This window comes from Kogia breviceps, chromosome 4 (assembly GCF_026419965.1).
Source record: "Kogia breviceps isolate mKogBre1 chromosome 4, mKogBre1 haplotype 1, whole genome shotgun sequence".
NCBI lineage: Eukaryota > Metazoa > Chordata > Mammalia > Artiodactyla > Physeteridae > Kogia > Kogia breviceps.
In genome coordinates, this window is record NC_081313.1 from 43,796,842 (window position 1) to 43,812,388 (window position 15,547).

Here is a 15,547-nt window from a genome sequence, read left to right on the forward strand (position 1 = left end):
CTGCTGCAGTGCTGAAACAGGGGCACCCCCACCCCTGGGGATGCTCCCCTCTGTAGAGGTTCAGGGAAGGAACCTCTCAGAGGGGTCTCTGGGCGAAGCTAGCATTCTGAGCCGTGGTCTTGTTCAGTTTGCACGTGTTCACTTAAGCCTGAAGCTCTGTGCTTTCTCTGACTGGTGTCAGTGCCTTGTCTCCTACAGCCAGTTTCTTTATCTTCTTAAAAACTTTTGTCTTCTTATATTTTGTATTGGAAAGCCATGTATTACCTTCATTTTTAAAAATTTAAAATAACTGTACATTTAATTCTGCGAATATACTGCCTGTGTTTTTAAGTTAAAAAAAATTCTAGAAATAGTTTCAGCAACATAAGAAATTTCCAACTTAAATAGCACAGAAATACATCCCACTTACTGCTGACTACAGATGTTTCTGTATTTCCCATTTTTAAAAATAACTATCACACACCATTGTAAAGCAATTATACTCCAATAAAGTTGTTAAAAATAAATAAATAAATAAAAATAACTATCATATTTGGTAATATGAACTCAAAGAATAGTTATGAAAAAGTCAGACAATTCCATATACGTCTAAACATCTCATTGAAAATATTGTTTGTATGGGATCGACCATAGGTGCAGCTCAGTAACAGAATGTACATATGCTTCTTTTTCTTTTTGCACCACATGATAAAGTAAAATTCATGATTTATTGAAATATGTGTACTCAATTTTAAAATACCCAGATATGCTATATAAAACATAAAATGTGATGTGTGTCCTTGCCAGTTCATAAATTCATTCCAGATTTAAATACCCAGGAATAATTTAAAAGCATAAGCATCCTATTGTGTTTGTTTTTTCCCATAGTTTTCTGCCCCAAATCTTATTATACAACATTTCAAAAATATAGAAAAATTGAAAGGACTGTCCAGTGAATAAGCACATGGTTTATTTATCCATTCTTCTGTTGATGGACATTTGGGCCATTTCCAGTTTGGGGCTATTATGAGTCTAACTGCTATAAATATTCTAGTACAATTCTCTTTGTAGACATACAGTTTTATTTCACTATCTTAATGGTGCTTTTGATGAACAGAAGTTTTTAATTTTGATGAAATCTGATTTGTCAACGTTTCTTTTTTTATGGTTAGTTCATTTGTGTCCCAGTTATGAATTTTTTGCCTACTCCAATTCCATGAATATATTATCTTATGTGTTTTTCTAGAAATATTATTGTTTTGCCTTTCACATTTAGATCTATGATTTAATCTCAAGTTGATTTTTGAGCACATTAAAATGAAGAGCCTGGAGTTCCCTGGTGGCCTAGTGGTTAGGATTCCAGGCTTTCACTACCATGGCCTGGTTTCCGATCAGGGAACTAAGATCCTGCAAGCTACATGGTGCGGCCAAAAAAAAAAAAAAGAAAAGAAAAGAAGAGCCTGTTACTAGGGTCTTTTTATTCCACGTACATATTAAATTGTTCCAGTGCCATTCACTGAAAAAAAAGTCACCCTGGGGGCTTCCCTGGTGGCGCAGTGGTTGCGCGTCCGCCTGCCGATGCGGGGGACGCGGGTTCGAGCCCCGGTCCGGGAGGATCCCACGTGCCGCAGAGCGGCTGGGCCCATGAGCCGTGGCCGCTGAGCCTGTGTGTCCGGAGCCTGTGCTCCGCGACGGGAGAGGCCACAATGGTGAGAGGCCCGCGTACCGCAAAAAAAAAAAAAAAGTCACCCTTTTCCCACTGAATTGCATTGGTGAATTTGTTGTAAATCAAGTAACCATATATGCATGGGTCTATTTCCAGAGTCTCTATTTCACTGATCGATTTGTCTGTCCTTATGCCAATACACACAGACTCACTCTTTCAAATAGGTTTTAGATTAATTCTTTTTTTTTTTAGGTTTTAGATTGATTCTTGTTGCCTGGTAGGTTAGTCCTTCAAATCCATTCTTCTTCAAGATTGACTATTATAGAGATTTTGCTTTCTTCATATAAATTTTTAAATCACTTGTAAATTTCTATAAAAAACCTGTTGAGATTTTTATGGAATTGCATTAAATCTATATTTCAATTTGGGGAGAATTGCCATCTTAACAATACTGAGCCTCCCAATCCTTCAAATGGTGTATCTCTCTATTAATTAGATCTTTTTTAATTCTTCTGGACAATGTTTTGTAGTTTTCATTGTAGAAGTCTTGCATATCTTCAATTGACTTCATTCCTGGGGTATCTATTATTTTGTGCTATTGTAAATGATAGTTTTAACATTTTTATTTCCTAGTTGATTGTTGCTAATGTGTAAAAATATGTTTTTCCTATTGACCTTGTATCCAGATACCTTTGCTAATTCAGCTTATTATGCTAGAAATTTATCTGTAGACTCAGTGGGATTTTGTAAGTATACAATCAAATCCTCCGTGAATAGAGAGAATTTTACTTCTTCCTTTCCAATTGCATGCCTTTTATTTATTTTTTTTTTTGTTTTATTGCACTGGTGTTATCTCCAGTAAGTCTCCTGCACTGGATCTTCAGTACAATGTGAATAGAAGTGGTAAATATAGATATTATTGTCTTGTCCCCAACTTAGGGGAGAAATGTTAAATAGTTCACCATTAAAGTAACACTGGCTGTTGTTGTTGTTTTGGTGTGTGCCTTAGCAAATTGACAATGTTCCCTTCCTAGTTTGCTGAGAATGACATAAGCTTTTCTTCATTTCTTTATTTCATATTTATATCTCTTCTCTCACACTGAAAATACTGGTTCCTAATAACGTGAAAATAATTTTTTTTGTTTTATCTTATGATGTACATGAGCTAGTTTCAAAACTGTAATATCAATAGCAATACCAAAGTTGCTACCAAGTAAAGTGCAAGATTTATTTGCCCTTTTTTTCACTATTATGATATATCTCACTAAGGATATATAGTCAGAGTCCTATGTGCTAAAGACAGTTGAGATAATTCTTTCCTCTTTATGGCTGTAGCACCAACTTGATATACAGTTACATTGCTTTGTTTCACTTTGCTTTCAGTTTTAGAGCTTTATTTATTTTTTCAGATAAACTATCATATAATCTGGAAAAAAAGATAGTTTTGCCTCTTCTTTTTCAATTCCTTTTCAATTTTTAACCTTCTAATTATTTTCCACTTTGAGTGCTTATGTAGGCTGAAGTCCGATGGAGTTAATTTGTTGTGCAGATGGTGATCAATCTTACCTGGTTCCTAACTCAAGCAGGAACGTGTAGTTTTTCCCCAGTAAGTAAGATCCTGCTTTAGAGGTCATTATGTATATTTCTTAAAAGTGCTCCCTCCTCTATATTCCTATAAGTACAACCTTAAGTCTGACCTTCATTACCTCTTTCTCGGCCTCAATCTTTCTCTTTCTACTCTATCTACCCTTTATGGTTGATTAGCTGTTCAATTCACTTCCTTGATTACACTTCTTCTGTGCATATTCTGTAAAATGCAAACAACTTCTGCATGAGGTGTAGTTGTTACAAGTATTAATAACACATGAATGGATTAGGGTTGGTTTTGGAGAGAGTGCAGATAGAAGGCATCAAATCCCCAGTGGCATAAGCTGGAGAATAATAATCCAGAGTTAGACTGTGATGGTCAGAGAACAGAGCAAAGCTGGGAGATTCAACCCTTGTTTGAGGGGAAAGGACCTCTTTGAAGACCTGTGACCCCTTCCCACTGATATTAATAAGGCACAATTATGTGACTCCAATTTACCTTTCAAACTTTCTTTTACACTATTGCCCTTGACAAACTCAGCCCAACTTACCTATTCTCTGTACCATTTCTGCACTCGGGATTTCCAAATAGTTTCCTTTTGCTTCTGACACTTCAAGTTGGTCCTCTGAAGCCATGCACCAAGTATCTGCTGGCCAGCCCCCTATAATATTCACACATAACACAAGAGATTTGACCATGTTCTCTCCTCCAGCTATGTATGCCTTCTGAGCATTAAGCGTTTCTTTATCCTTGCTCCTAGAAATAATCTCTGGCTTCTCTGAATTCACCTATACCTATACCTCTCTTATGATACCTCGATTCCTGTCTTCTGCTGTGGTTATTAAAGTACAGACTTACCTCTGAATAAACTGGAAGCTTCCTGAAGTAACTCTGATCCATTTGCTGACAACCGGCACCACAGTAATAAATAAGCTTGAATGACTGTGTTCTGATCATTACAGAAAACACTGGCCTCCATTCCTCTTTTGCTACACTTTTATTAACACGACCTAAGATTTCACTTTGCTTTTTCTTAGTGGTAAACTATTAGGTAGCATAAGGTTAAAATCACCAAAACCCTTGGCTTTTTTTTTTTTTTTTTTTTTTTTTTTTTTTTTTTTTTTTTTTTTCAGTACGTGGGCCTCTCACTGTTGTGACCTCTCCCGTTGCGGAGCACAGGCTCCGGACGCTCAGGCTCAGCGGCCATGGCTCACGGGCCCAGCCGCTCCGCGGCATGTGGGATCTTCCCGGACCGGGGCACGAACCTGTGTCCCCTGCATCGGCAGGCGGATTCTCAACCACTGCGCCACCAGGGAAGCCCCCTTGGCTTTTTTTTTTAATGAAGTTTTTTTTTCTGTTCTAAGTCTCCCTCAACTTCTGTTTGTGAGGCTGATCTTTAAAGTTTAAGTGTAGACATTAATCCATGCCAAATTTTATCTTGTGAGAGTCTATCACGTAGTCTGTGGAGATCTTGATTCTATCACCCAACCTGTAATCTGTGCCTCCAGCTTTTAGTCATCTGCCCATTTGGGAAGTATCTCTCCTAGGTCTTTATTGAGATAGTTTATAAAAATATGAATATTCATGAATCCTGCATAAAACTACACACACCAGAAAAAAATAAACAAACCTCTAAGCCAACATGGATTGATTAATTAGAGATGTTTGGCCACTATTATTAAATTAGCTAAGAATCTAATCCACATAATCCATTGTATTATTTTCCACATTACATTTCCTGGATTCATCTATAAGGATGTCATGATTGTCTTTTGTCAGCTATCTCACTAAATAGAAGAATAAATATAAAAAGCTCTCCTTTCTTCTACCACTCTTGTAAGGAAGTAAATGAGGTTACTTTGGCATGCCTTGCTCCTGATGAACCCAGGCTGGCGCCTCCTGCCAGATAAAAGGATTCTGATTTGTTTAACAAAGTCCAGCATTCACGCTCACCTGGCTCTCCCCATGTGGAAGGGAAGGCGTTACTTCTCCAGAAATAAAACAATCTGATGACTCACTCAGAGGAGAGAGGTGACTCCCCTTGACAGCTAATCGCAACCTGGAAGCACGCAGGTAAAGTAAATCAAGCTACATTACTCATCCTCCTAGACCTCCAGCTGATGAGAGAAGCGGGAAAGAGGGGTAGAGCCTCACCCCTGTTGTTTCCCAGCACTCGCACGCAGTCCACAGAGCTCCCCAAGCACAAGAGCAGCCTTTAAATAACCCACTGATAACCTCCCCACTACCTTTTCTGTCCATGTTCTTATTCAGAAAATATCCACTACCAATTGTATAACATTCATTCCTAAGGATGGTCCTAAAATACAGGTCTTTCTGGCACAGAAAGATCTTCTGAACTTTCTCTCTGCCAGAAATTATTTTGGGAGACGGTATGCAATACATACTCGAATTGGGGCTTTGTTTCTTGTTAAATCCATTGGCTTGGAGGGGATTTTAAACTTTCAATTTGGATGTAGGTTTTATCTATTGAGGTCAAAAGGTAATTTTTGAAAACATACTTTAATATATCTGAGTATTTCCTGGCCCTCAGCTCTTCTGCATGGCAGAGTTCATAATTCTGTTAATTTGTGCATATTGAAGGAATCTTTTTAGTCAGGGCACTATGGTACATTCCAAGAAATTCCTAGAAACTCTAAGTTGAATTGGATCCTGTCCTTGTTATCTGTACTTTCTGTAAGGAAATATAATGGACAATAATCCTGTTAACAACTTCATGGGGGTGGGGCTTGAAAAGGAATAGAACAGAAATCAACTTTGTAAGCAAAATTGAGTTTCTCTTAGGATGATTTCCAATATAAAAAGGTTATCCTGACATAACCTTTTCCAACTTCCAATCAAAATACTTAAGAAGAAGAAAGAAGATGAATACCCAAATCAAAATAAAAACTGACAATTAACCTATGGGCAGAAGCAAAGGGAAAACTCCACTAAGGATAAGTCAGATGGAATCACCTAGAAAAGTTTAATCAGTTTCTCTCCCTTTCTATGCCACTGGGGAAAATAGGGAAAATGGAAGAGCCCATCCTTTTGCCCCTGAAGGAAGAAATAAAAGACTGCAGAAATGAGAAACCTTAGACAGCCAACCTTCCCTCATATGGGAGCTGTGTTTGAGAGAGCTAGAGGGTTCTCTCCCAGTCCTCCCTTCCTTCTCTCTAAAAACATTTAAATTCCATGAAAAAAACTAGGAAGGAGCTGGGATAATACTGTAGGTATTGTAGTCCCCTAAGTGAACACTGTAGAGACATCAGGAAAGAGCTGTGAAATAGAGGGATAAGGCAATGGTGAGGTTACATGGAGCCCAGCAGTCAGAGCTTGATAGAGGCACTGGGGCAGGAGAAGATAGCAGGTATCTCGGGCCAGCAGAGTCTTACTACATGAAAACCTGAAAGAGGCTGGGAACCAGGCTAGGAGCTGAGCATCAGCCTGCCGTCTAGCTACTGATCTGACAGGGAAACACCCAAGCGGAAACCCAATGGCAGTCGTGTGCTTGGTAAACCAGACCCCCCCAAAGTCCTATTTTGAAGTATTTGCCAATTTCCATGTTGTAAATACTCCCACTGTGGTGGATCTCAGCTATCAATATCACCAAACCACAAGCTGGGAAGAGAAGCAAACAACTCTGCAGTTGGTATAAGCTGAATCCATCACATTCCCTGACAAAAAAGTGGAATTTCTCTTCATTTCTGGAATGAGGAAAGAGGAGGGCATGAGAAAAATGCTTCAGGAACAAGGAAGGAGAAGGATGATAATACCTAGCAGGGGTTGAGCACTTACTCTTCTAAATAGTTTATAGTTTACAAGGAACATCTCATTTAATCCTCATAGCAACTCTATGAAGTAGGTGGTATTATCATAATTTTAAGACAACAATCTGAAGTTTCCGGAGGTAAAGAAATTTGCTTTGCTCACGCAGCTCTTAAGCAGTAGATCTGGTCTTTGGACTGCTGTACTCCAAAGCCCTAACACTTAAACTCTAAGCTAAGCACAAAGTGAACCTGAAATAAATATCCTGATTTCTTGACTCATAACAATATGATAAACCATTCATCTTCCTCATAAACGGTTGTCATCTTCACTTTTTTCTCTTCTGATTTAATGAGAGATTTATATTTAGGACCTTTCCATTGCTCTTTGCTAAGTTAGAATGAGAGAGGCCTCCAGGCTGTGTGTGTTTGTGTGTGTGTGTGAGGGGGAGGTGGCTGTAGATGTCGGGGGGGAATATTCAGAGAAGAGTGGACCAGTGTCCTTGAATTCCTTTCCAGGATGCCAGAATGCAATGCATAGAGATCAGAGGCTGGGACTGACAGTCCCAAGTAAAAGCAGCCTGTCATCTATTAATCTGGTATTCTCCTAAATTCATACCAGAGAGCCTTTCTCTTTGCTCCTTGACATCAGTGTTAACACCCACATGGATAAGTCATCCAATACTCTAGCTTCACGGTGCCTTGATATATTCAACGACCTTTATTCCATAACAACTACCTCCTCCCAGGGGCACACCTGAGGAACTTTGTACATCTATGTGCTCCACCTCTGATAGATTGAACTCTGGTGAATTGCTCACTAACCACAACCCTCTAGCTCTTCCGTATCTTACTCCTCCCCTTGGCCTTTGATCTACTCAAGCTCCTCACCCCCTGCCATGTATTGCCTTCTGTGTTTCCCCCTAACTTTCATACCCTTCTGTCTTCTTTCTTTTCTTTACTCAGCCCAGACCCCAAGTTGTATCAGTTCAATCACTGTCTCATCAGTGAGCTCACCATCTTTGTCCTCTTGCCTCCCATCATACCCCAGTCTTCATTCATCCATCCTCTCAGCCCCTGAACTCACATTGCTTTAGGGCTGCTGAGAAAATCATGTAATAAGGTTCTCCAACCTCGGATTATTCTTCCTCACAGCCCAAAATTTCTTTGGCGAATACTTTATCAGTTGTTTTTCCCATTCCTCATGGCAGCTATTTCAAATTTCTACCACTTTCCTGACTCCCCTACTCCACAGACTTAGGACACTGACTGCACTTCACAAAAGGACTCCGTTGGAGGTGCTGCACATACTTGGGGGATCATGGCACTGCAGAGCCCACAGTCCATAAGCACTGTTAGCAGGAACTTTAGTATCTCCTTCTTGAAGTTTCCACATTTCTTCTGAATTGTCTTAAAGCCCTAAGGGTTTCCCTGCCAAAAGAGGGTCAGTCTGCCTTCCACACCCAAGTAGAGATGGCTCTGGAATCTGATTAGGACCCACTTCCTGACTTCTTGCTGGCCCACATATTATTGATACTTAACCATGCTAGCTAGCTCTCTTGACAATCCTGCCAGAGTTGTCTGGAGTCTTGAAAAAAGGGGCAATCTCCTTCACATAATATTAATCTCTTCCAGGCCTCCTGCATTTTTTTTTAAATTGAGTCAGAACCATGCACAAATTTCACAAACTTCCTTGCTCAGTGTTTCAGTTTAGTTCTACACAAAGATTCCAAGAAAATATACCTTTAAACTTCTATGCTCTATTTTTTTGTTCCTAACATTTTACTTTTAACATCTTTATTGAAGTATAATTGCTTTACAATGTTATGTTAGTTTCTGCTTTATAACAAAGTGAATCAGCTATACATATACATATATCCCCATATCCCCTCCCTCTTGCGTCTCCCTCCCACCCCTCTAGGTGGTCACAAAGCACTGAGCTGACCTCCCTATGCTATGTGGCTGCTTCCCACTAGCTATCTATTTTACATTTGGCAGTGTATATATGTCCATGCCACTCTCTCAGTTCGCCCCAGCTTACCCTTCCCCCTCCCCGTGTCCTCAAGTCCATTCTCTACGTCTGCATCTTTATTCCTGTCCTGGTCCTAGGTTCTTCACAACCATTTTTTTTTTTTTTTAGATTCCATATATATGTATCAGCATACGGTATTTGTTATTCTCTTTCTGACTTACTTCACTCTGTATGACAGACTCTAGGTCCATCCATCTCACTACAAATAACTCAATTTCATTTCCTTTTATGGCTGAGTAATATTCCATTGTATATATATATGTGCCACATCTTCTTTATCCATTCATCAGTCCATGGACACTTAGGTTGCTTCCATGTCCTGGTTATTGTAAATAGTGCTGCAATGAACATTGTGGTACATGACTCTTTTTTTTTTTTTTCTGAATTTTTGAATTTTATTTATTTTTTTATACAGCAGATTCTTATTAGTCATCAATTTTATACACATCAGTGTATACATATCAATCCCAATCGCCCAATTCAGCACAGCACCACCCCCACCACCCAGCCGCTTTCCCCCCTTGGTGTCCAGACGTTTGTTCTCTGCATCTGTCCCAATTTCTGCCCTGAAAAACTGGTTCATCTGTACCATTTTTCTAGGTTCCACATACATGCGTTAATATACGATATTTGCTTTTCTCTTTCTGACTTACTTCACTCTGTATGACAGTCTCTAGATCCATCCATGTCTCAACAAATGACCCAATTTTGTTCCTTTTTATGGCTGAGTAATATTCCATTGTATATATGTGCCACATCTTCTTTATCCATTCATCTGTCTGTGGGCATTTAGGTTGCTTCCATGACCTTGCTAATGTAAATAGTGCTGCAATGAACATTGGGGTGCATGTATCTTTTTGAATTATGGTTTTCTCTGGGTATATGCCCAGTAGTGGGATTGCTGGATCATATGGTAATTTTATTTTTAGTTTTTTAAGGAACCTCCATACTGTTCTCCATAGTGGCTGTATCAATTTACATTCCCACCAACAGTGCAAGAGGGTTCCCTTTTCTCCACACCCTCTCCAGCATTTGTTGTTTGTAGATTTTCTGATGATGCCCATTCTAACTGATGTGAGATGATACCTCACTGTAGTTTTGATTTGCATTTCTCTAATAATTAGTGATGTTGAGCAGCTTTTCATGTGCTTCTTGGCCATCTGTATGTCTTCTTTGGAGGAATGTCTATTTAGGTCTTCTGCCCATCTGTTGATTGGGTTGTTTGTTTTTTTAATATTGAGCTGCATGAGCTGTTTATATATTTTGGAGATTAATCCTTTTTCCGTTGATTCATTTGCAAATATTTTTTCCCATTCTGAGGGTTGTCTTTTCGTCTTGTTTATGGTTTCCTTTGCTGGGCAAAAGCTTTCAAGTTTCACTAGGTCCCATTTGTTTATTTTTGTTTTTATTTCCATTAGTCTAGGAGGTGGATCAAAAAAGATCTTGCTGTGATATATGTCAAAGAGTGTTCTTCCTATGTTTTCTTCAAAGAGTTTTATAGTGCCCAGTCTTACATTTAGGTCTCGAATCCATTTTGAGCTTATTTTTGTGTATGGTGTCAGGGAGCATTCTAATTTCATTTTTTTACATGTAGCTGTCCAGTTTTCCCAGCACCACTTATTGAAGAGACTGTCTTTTCTCCATTGTATATCCTTGCCTCCTTTGTCATAGATTAGTTGACCATAGGTGTGTGGGTTTATCTCTTGGCTTTCTATCTTGTTCCATTGATCTATGTTTCTGTTTTTGTGCCACTACTGTATTGTCTTGGTTACTGTAGCTTTGTCATATAGTCTAAAGTCAGGGAGTCTGATTCCTCCAGCTCTGTTTTTTTCCCTCAAGACTGCTTTGGCTATTCGGGGTCTTTTGTGTCTCCATACAAATTTTAAGATTTTTTGCTCTAGTTCCGTAAAAAATGCCATTGGTAATTTGATAGGGATTGCATTGAATCTGTACATTGCTATGGGTAGTATAGTCATTTTCAAATATTGATTCTTCCAATCCAAGAACATGGCATATCTCTCCATCTGTTGGTATCATCTTTTATTTCTTTCATTGGCGTCTTATAGTTTTCTGCATACAGGTCTTTTGTCTCCCTAGGTAGGTTTATTCCTAGGTACTTTATTCTTTTTATTGTAATGGTAAATGGGAGTGTTTCCTTAATTTCTCTTTCAGATTTTTCATCATTAGTGTATAGGAATGCAAGAGATTTCTGCACATTAATTTTGTATCCTGCAACTTTACCAAATTCATTGATTAGCTCTAGTAGTTTTCTGGTGGCATCTTTAGGATTCTCTACATATAGTATCATCTCATGTGCAAACAGTGACAGTTTTACTTCTTCTTTTCCAATTCGTATTCCTTTTATTTCTTTTTCTTCTCTGATTGCTGCAACTAGGACTTCCAAAACTATGTTGAATAATAGTGGTGAGAGTGGACATCCTTGTCTTGTTCCTGATCTTAGAGGAAATGCTTTCAGTTTTTCACCATTGAGAACGATGTTTGCTGTGGGTTTGTCATATATGGCCTTTATTATATTGAGGTAGGTTCCCTCTATGCCCACTTTCTGGAGAGCTTTTTTTAATCATAAAAGCATGTTGAATTTTGCCAAAAGCTTTTTCTGCATCTATTGAGATGATCATATGGTTTTTATTCTTCAATTTGTTAATATGGTGTATCACATTGATTGATTTTCATATATTGAAGAATCCTTGCATTCCTGGGATAAATCCCACTTGATCATGGTGTATGATCCTTTAAATGTGTTGGATTCCATTTGCTAGTATTTTGTTGAGGATTTTTGCATCTATATTCATCAGTGATATTGGTCTGTAATTTTCTTTTTTTGTAGTAACTTTGTCTGGTTTTGGTATCAGGGTGATGGTGGCCTTGTAGAATGAGTTTGGGAATATTCCTTCCTCTGAAATTTTCTGGAAGAGTTTGAGAAGATTGGGTGTTAGTTCTTCTCTAAATGTTTGATAGAAGTCACCTGTGAAGCCATCTGGTCCTGGACTTTTGTTTGTTGGAAGATTTTTAATCACAGTTTCAATTTCATTACTTGTGATTGGTCTGTTCATATTTTCTATTTCTATTTCTATTTTCTATTTCTTCTATTTCTTCTGGTTCAGTCTTGGAAGGTTATACCTTTCTAAGAATTTGTCCATTTCTTCCAGGTTGTCCATTTTATTGGCATAGAGTTGCTTGTAGTAGTCTCAGGATGCTTTGTATTTCTGCACTGTCTGTTGTAACTTCTCCTTTTTCATTTCTAATTCTGTTGATTTGAGTCTTCTCCCTTTTTTTCTTGATGAGTCTGGCTAATGGTTTACGAATTTTGTTTATCTTCTCAAAAAAACAGCTTTTAGCTTTATTGATCTTTGCTATTGTTTTCTTTGTTTCTATTTCATTTATTTCTGCTCTGATCTTTAGGATTTCTTTCCTCTGCTAACCTTTACGTTTTGTTTGTTCTTCTTTCTCTAGTTCCTTCAGGTGTAAGGTTAGATTGTTTATTTGAGATTTTTCTAGTTTGAGGTAGGCTTGTATAGGTATAAACTTCTCTCTTAGAACTGCTTTTGCTGCATCCCATAGGTTTTGGGTCATTGTGTTTTCATTGTCATTTGTCTCTAGGTGTTTTTTGATTTCCTCTTTGATTTCTTCAGTGACCTCTTGGTTATTTAGTAACGTATTGTTTAGCCTCCATGTGTTGTGTTTTTTACATTTTTTTGCCTTTAATTCATTTCTAATCTCATAGCATTGTGGCCACAAAAGATGCTTGATATGATTTCAATTTTCTTAAATTTACTGAGGCCTGATTTGTGACCCAAGATGTGATCTATCCTGGAGAATGTTCCATGTGCACTTGAGAAGAAAGTGTAATCTGCTGTTTTTGGATGGAATGTCCTATTAATATCAATTAAATCTATCTGCTATTGTGTCATTTAAAGCTTCTGTTTCCTTATTTATTTGCATTTTGGATGATCTGTCCATTGGTGTAAGTGAGGTGTTAAAGTCCCCCACTCTTATTGTGTTACTGTCAATTTCCTGTTTTATAGCTGTTAGCAATTGCCTTATGTATTGAGGTGCTCCTATGTTGGGTGCCTATATATTTATAATTGTTTATCTTCTTCTTGGATTGATCCCTTGATCATTATGTAGTGTCCTTTCTTGTCTCTTGTAACATTCTTTATTTTAAAGTTTATTTTATCTGATATGAGTATTGCTACTCCAGCTTTATTTTGATTTCCATTTGCATGGAATATCTTTTTCCATCCCCTCACTTTCAGTTTGTATGTGTCCCTAGGTCTGAAATGGGTCTCTTGTAGACAGCATATAGATGGGTCTTGTTTTTGTATCCATTCAGCAAGCCTATGTCTCTTGGGTGGAGCATTTAATCCATTCACGTTTAAGGTAGTTATCGATATGTATGTTCCTATGACCATTTTCTGAATTGTTTTGGGTTTGTTTTTGTAGGTCCTTTTCTTTTCTTGTGTTTCCCACTTAGAGAAGTTCCTTTAGCATTTGTTGTAGAGCTGGTTTGGTGGTGCTGAATTCTCTTAGCTTTTGCTTGTCTGTAAACCTTTTGATTTCTCCATGGAATCTGAATGAGATCCTTGCTGGGTAGAGTAATCTTGGTTGTAGGTTCTTCCCTTCCATCACTTTAAGTATATCATGCCACTCCCTTCTGTCTTGTAGAGTTTCTTCTGAGAAATCAGCTGTTAACCTTATGGGAGTTCCCTTTTATGTTATTTGTCATTTTTCCCTTGCTGCTTTCAATAATTTTTCTTTGTCTTTAATTTTTGCCAATTTGATTACTGTGTGTCTCAGCATGTTTCTCCTTGGGTTTATCCTGTATAGGACTCTCTGGGCTTCCTGGACTTGGGTGGCTATCTCCTTTCCCATGTTAGGGAAGTTTTCAACTATAATCTCTTCAAATATTTTATCTGGTCCTTTCTCTCTAGCTTCTCCTTCTGGGACCCTTATAATGCGAATGTTGTTGCGTTTAGTGTTGTCCCAGAGGTCTGTTAGGCTGTCTTCATTTCTTTTCATTCTTTTTTCTTTATTCTGTTCTGCAGCAGTGAATTCCACCATTCTGTCTTCCAGGTCACTTATCCATTCTTCTGCCTCAGTTATTCTGCTATTGATTCCTTCTAGTGTCGTTTTCATTTCAGTTATTGTATTGTTCATCTGTTTGTTTATTCTTTACTTCTTCTAGGTCTTTGTTAAACATTTCTTGCATCTTCTCGATCTTTGCCTCTATTCTTTTCCTGAGGTCCTGGATCTTCTTCACTATCATTATTCTGAATTCTTTATCTGGAAGGTTGCCTATCTCCACTTCATTTAGTTGTTTTTCTGGGGTTTTATCTTGTTCTTTCATCTGGTACATAGCCCTCTACCTTTTCATCTTGTCTTTCTGTGAATGTGGTTTTTATTCCACAGGCTGCAGGATTGTAGTTCTTCTTGTTTCTGCTGTCTGCCCTCTGTTGGATGTGGCTATCTAAGAGGTTTGTGCAAGTTTCCTGATGGGAGGGAGTGGTGGTGGGTAGAGCTGACTGTTGCTGTGGTGGGCAGAGCTCAGTAAGACTTTAAGCCACTTGACTGCTCATGGGTGGGACTGGGTTCCCTCCCTGTTGGTTGTTTGGCCCGAGGCAACCCAACACTGGAGCCTACCTGGTCTCTTTGGTGGGGCTAATGGCAGACTCTGAGAGGACTCACACCAAGGAGTACTTCCCAGAACTTTTGCTGCCAGTGTCCTTGTCCCCACAGAGAGCCACAGCCACTGCCTGCCTCTGCAGGGGACCCTCCAATACTAGCAGGTAGGTCTGGTTCAGTCTGCCCTGGGGTCACTGCTCCTTCTCCTGGGTCCTGATGCACACACTACTTTGTGTGTGACCTCCAAGAGTGGAATCTGTGTTTCCCCAGTCTTGTCAAAGTCCTGCAATCAAATCCAACTAGGCTTCAAAGTCTGATTCTCTAGAAACTCCTCCTCCTGTTGCTGGAACCCCAGGTTGGAAGCCAGAGTGGGGCTCAGAACCTTCACTCCAGTGGGTGGAATTCTGTGGTATAAATGTTCTCCAGTCTGTGAGTCACCCACCCAGCAGCTATGGGATTTGATTTTACTGTGATTGCGCCCCTCATACCATCTCATTGTGGCTTCTCCTTTGTCTTTGGATGTGGGGTACCTTTTTTGGTGAGTTCCAGTGTCTTCCTGTAGATGATTGTCCAGCAGCTAGTTGTGATTCTGGTGTTCTTGTGAGAGGGAGTGAGAGCACATAGTTCTACTCCGCAATCTTGTTCCAATCCTCGCCTCCTGCATTCTTAAGGTTCTCAAATTTACAGACCTAGAGCAGAGGAAGTAAATAAATAAAAATATCCAGATATTATTGATTCTGCTTTGATTAAATTTAATTCCAGATTATAGCAGAGGTGCCCTATATGTCAATAATAGGAACCTTGGGCAGATGAGATGTTGACACAGACATTTTAAGATTATAATACATTAAGCTGATCGGGCAGCTTATTAGAGA